This window comes from Neophocaena asiaeorientalis, unplaced genomic scaffold (assembly GCF_003031525.2).
Source record: "Neophocaena asiaeorientalis asiaeorientalis breed wild unplaced genomic scaffold, Neophocaena_asiaeorientalis_V1.1 scaffold461, whole genome shotgun sequence".
NCBI classification, from domain to species: Eukaryota; Metazoa; Chordata; class Mammalia; order Artiodactyla; family Phocoenidae; genus Neophocaena; species Neophocaena asiaeorientalis.
In genome coordinates, this window is record NW_020173230.1 from 2,002,677 (window position 1) to 2,007,048 (window position 4,372).

The following is a 4,372-nucleotide window of genomic DNA, read 5'->3' on the forward strand; positions in this document are numbered from 1 at the left end:
TTGCTCTGTGTGTGTGTGGTGTGTGTGTGTGTGTGTGTGTGTGTGTGTGTGTGTGTGTGTGTGTGGTGTATGCCCCTCTCTGCAGCCCCAGTTGAGAAACCACTCTAGAATTTAGAGCTCAAGACCTAAATGGTTGGTTGTCTTCTCCCAGGTCCATCCTATTCCATCTTGGCTCTCCATCTTGCCCTCAAGAACCCTTGGTTCCTGACTGGGCTGGGGGACTTGGGGACCCTCAATGACCTATAAGGGAGGAAGAATAATGGAGGGAATGTTTAGAAAATCCTCCACAGACACAGAGGCTGAGAGAGGCAGGCAGTGAAGGAACCACGTGGTTGAAATAAGTTCCTTCTGGTCAATTTCCATCACAGACAGATGAGGAAACAGACCCAGGGATGCCCAAGGTCACACACTTCCAATGCATCAAGTCCTGCTTATTCTGTTGCCTTCATATCTTTCAAGGAGAACAGAGTTTAAGGAAAGAAAGAAAAGTCAACTATATCAATGGTAAGGGAGCTTAAGTAAGGGGTTCTTCTACGTCATAATACATGTCCTGATATGTAACTCAATACTTATTTGAGAAGTTATTTGTTTATGTCTCTCTCCCCTTTAAGTGTAGGCTTCATGAGAGCAAAGATTTTGACTTTTTTATATTCAGGGCTTGGCATGTGGCCTGAACGCAAGCATGGATCCCAACCAACATACAGTGACACTGGGGTGAGGTGCCCACCTCCTCTAAGGCCAGGACAGAATGTCCTGTCACTATCTCCCTACCCTTGATACTAGGAGACCCTGAAAAGTTGTCTACTCACCTCCCCAAGCCACCAAAACTTAGCTATCATCTGTTACCCTGAAATGGCATGCTCAATGCCATTGCCCTACTGAGAAGAATGAGGGCATGGGAGCAGAGATATAATACAAACACAAAATCTTGCTTTCATTGTTTGTACGCTCCAGGTTGTGACCTGTGAAATTTGAGTCTAACACACAAATCACTCCAGAGCAACACTGCCTCCCCATATGGTGGGCAATTCTTTCAGCCAGTGGACATCAGGACAGGCTTCCCAGAAGAGGAGCCACCTAGGCAAACAATATAAAAGGACAGGAATAGCAGACTGACAGTGCCTCTTGCATCACTGAGTCCCTGACACCCTGTTCACCTATTAGTGAGCCTAACGCCTCCCTGAGTGTTATTTGATTTTCAACTCCAGCTCATTGCTAAGGACTGAGAAGATAAGCCATTTATAGTTGTTTCTGAAACTTGTATAATTAGTTTACCTTGGCTGTACTGTAACTACCTATTTGTCTCTGTCTTCAGCCTGAATACTGTCTGCATTTTAGTCACATTTGTGCCCTAGGCATTGAGAAAAGAGCTTTGAAAGTACATGACGAGCCCATTAGTACACAAACGACTAGATGAGAGACATGGGGTGTGGGGTGATCTTCAGGCACACATGTCTTCCTTCACAATCTTAGTATATACGTCGCTTCCTGTTAGGTCTTCCTGGCTGTGAATGAAGGGGCACAAAGATCGTGCCTTCTATTACTTCCCCTTGCAGAGCAAGGCTATTTGTATTGGTTAGGACGTGGTACTGGCTACATTTTATTCCCAGGAAATGACTATCCTATCGCCATTGGGATAGATTCCAACCAGCTGGACCGGCCCTGCGGTGAATAGGGCAGGTAATGGCCATAGAAGGCTTAGTGAGAAAATCATCATAGCCAAGTGTGTGTTTTGGAGGAAGATGAAATCGTATAGTTTCTATAAATGGTTTTGTTCTCAAGAAGAATAAGAAAGGCTGTGAGTTTAGTTGAGTGAACTAAGTTGTCAGTAGTTATCAGACAACACCCCAATCATCCCATGTGGGATGTATTTTATGTTCCTCTCAGTTGGGAACATAGGTTGATCCTACACACAAGACCCTTAGCGTCCTCATGACCTGCACCTATCTTTATTCCTGGTGAGGTGAGACAGAGTCCTTGGTTCTGGAGACCCATGGGGGAGCTCCTGGGCAGGGGTAGCCATGGAGATAGGAGCCAGATTGTAACTAATTTGCTGTTTAGTCTTGGGTCTCACTATTTCCCATAGCGACCCTTATCACGAAATAGCAAACATTGAGTACTGGCATCTCAGTGCAGAAGACTTGCCAATCTATCTTCATGTTAGCTTACATATGACAGGTTTTGATCAACAGCTCTTGGGAAGCCACCTGCAGTCACTAAGCCTCAGTCTCTACATCTGTAACCTGGGGGCTGTAACACGACCCTACTTAAGAGCGCCCAGAGAAGGTACCAAAAGAGGGCAGAAACGTATCAGAGTTTCTGGGACTTTCTATCCTACTTTTCCTGGGGATCATCTTCCAGTTTCCCAGGTATGTCCTTTGTCGGTATTCAAGCCTGCAGCCACTTCCCTCCTTCACTACCTCTCTGTAGGGCTCCATTTTTTTTTCAGAGGTTCCAGAGGTATGCCACATACTAAGCATGGTTGTGTGTCTCACTCCCTCCACTTGGAAGCTGCTCTCAAGGAAGGAGACTGTATGGCTTCTAGCCCACACCCCAGCACAATACCTGCACCTGACATTCGCCCACTTGACCTTGAATCAACACACGAATGAATAGATGTATTCATGCATTTTACTTACCAGTGGCAGCTATGGATTTTAACAGGTGTCTCCTGGAGAAAGTCTGAACCCAAAGATGACAAATTATGATGGTAGAAATTTCATGCTACATGAGAAGTCCCCAAGGAAACAAAAGAAGGCAGGTGACATAGTTGGGACTTATTGCATTTTACCAATGAGACATCCACCCTCTCGGGCTGTTGTCCAGGAGCCCTGGGGACTTCCAAGTCAGAGGGAGGGAAAGAGTTGGTGAAAGGTGGGTATCACTTTCTGCAGAAGGACTTAAAGTGAGAAAGGATAAAGAGAGAAGGAAGTGCACAAGCACAGCTTAAATGTCTTGTGTTTCTGTTGAGTTTAAGAATCTTTGAGATTTTGTTTTTTACGTAATTCATGGTTTTCCAGGCCAAGCAATCCCAGGACCTGGGTCAGAATAATGACAATGAGGCCATGTAATTTCCAGACCCTCAATCCTCAGGTTTCTCTCATAAGGAATGGGGTGCGGGCTCACAGATGACACTGACCTCTAATATAAGCCTCCTCCTTCCCAGGTCCTCATACCCATTATAAATTCCCTACTTGTCAAAAAGCAGGAAGCCATCTGCTCTGACCCCACTTTGCCCCATAGAAAAACCTCATACCATCTTTTTGGAGTCCTGTGTACTGTGTGTGCCACGACACTGGTGGATAAAGAGGTGGGGCCCACTTGGCTATCAGGCTGCTTTCTCCTCTTTACACCCATTGATCTTGGACTTGCAGCCTCTCCAGAGATTGGGGGCCATTCTTTGGTCTAGAACCTGTCTAACTTGCTGTCTAATGCGGGACTATCTGAGGGCAGGACAGGAGTCAGCCTGAATCAGTACTCCTTAGTGCACCATCACCATCTCCTCCATATCCTGTCTCTCCCTCAGGAGCCCTCTTGTCAACAGAATCCTGATGGATCATCCTGAATGTGCAGGGATGGTGGCCGAGGTGCAGCCAGGCTCTCTTGTTGTAGTAATAATCCAGGAAGATGGTGTGGTCACCAAAGAGCCACTTGAAAAGGACATAGAGTGGCCCAGTGATCTTACCTCCACCAGCTCAAGTCCACCAAACTTTCTCATTCCCACTTGGCAGAAAGCACCGTCTTGGTTCCAGGGACATGATGGTGACGAACACCCAGACTGTGCACAAGCTCTCAATCTGGTGGGGGAACTAGGTAAGGAATCCAACAATGGTGATGGACATATTAAGAATTGTGTGCAGAGGACGGAAGTTCGCCAGATGAAGAAGAGGTTATATCTGTTCAAGGAAGTTGGTTAGGAAAGTCTCTAAAACAGTGGGTTCTGTCTGAGCTGGGATTTGAAGGATAAACGGAGACTTATAGAGGAAACAAGGACATTTCTAGGCAGAGGAAACTGCATGGGTAAAGATCTGTAGACCTAGCTTGTTGGAAGAATTTCAGGTATTTTAAAGTGTGGGCAGTTATGGAGACGAGGGTAGTTTAGAGGAGATACGGTCAGTGGCTTTATGTGAGTTTCTGTAAGTTGGGCTTACTGATAACACTGATTGAGTTGATATTGGATTGTCACAGATACCAACTCAAGGGAGGTCAAACTGGTGTGTACCTGATGCTTTGCCAACCATCAAGGCAGGGAGGGCTCATGCAGGTGGAGCACAGGTGGCCCTTCTACTGGCTGCAGCTCCAGCTCCACCCCCTTCCCAGAACATAAACCTTCCAGCCTCACTGCATCTCCGCTGGCCAGGAAGGGAAACTC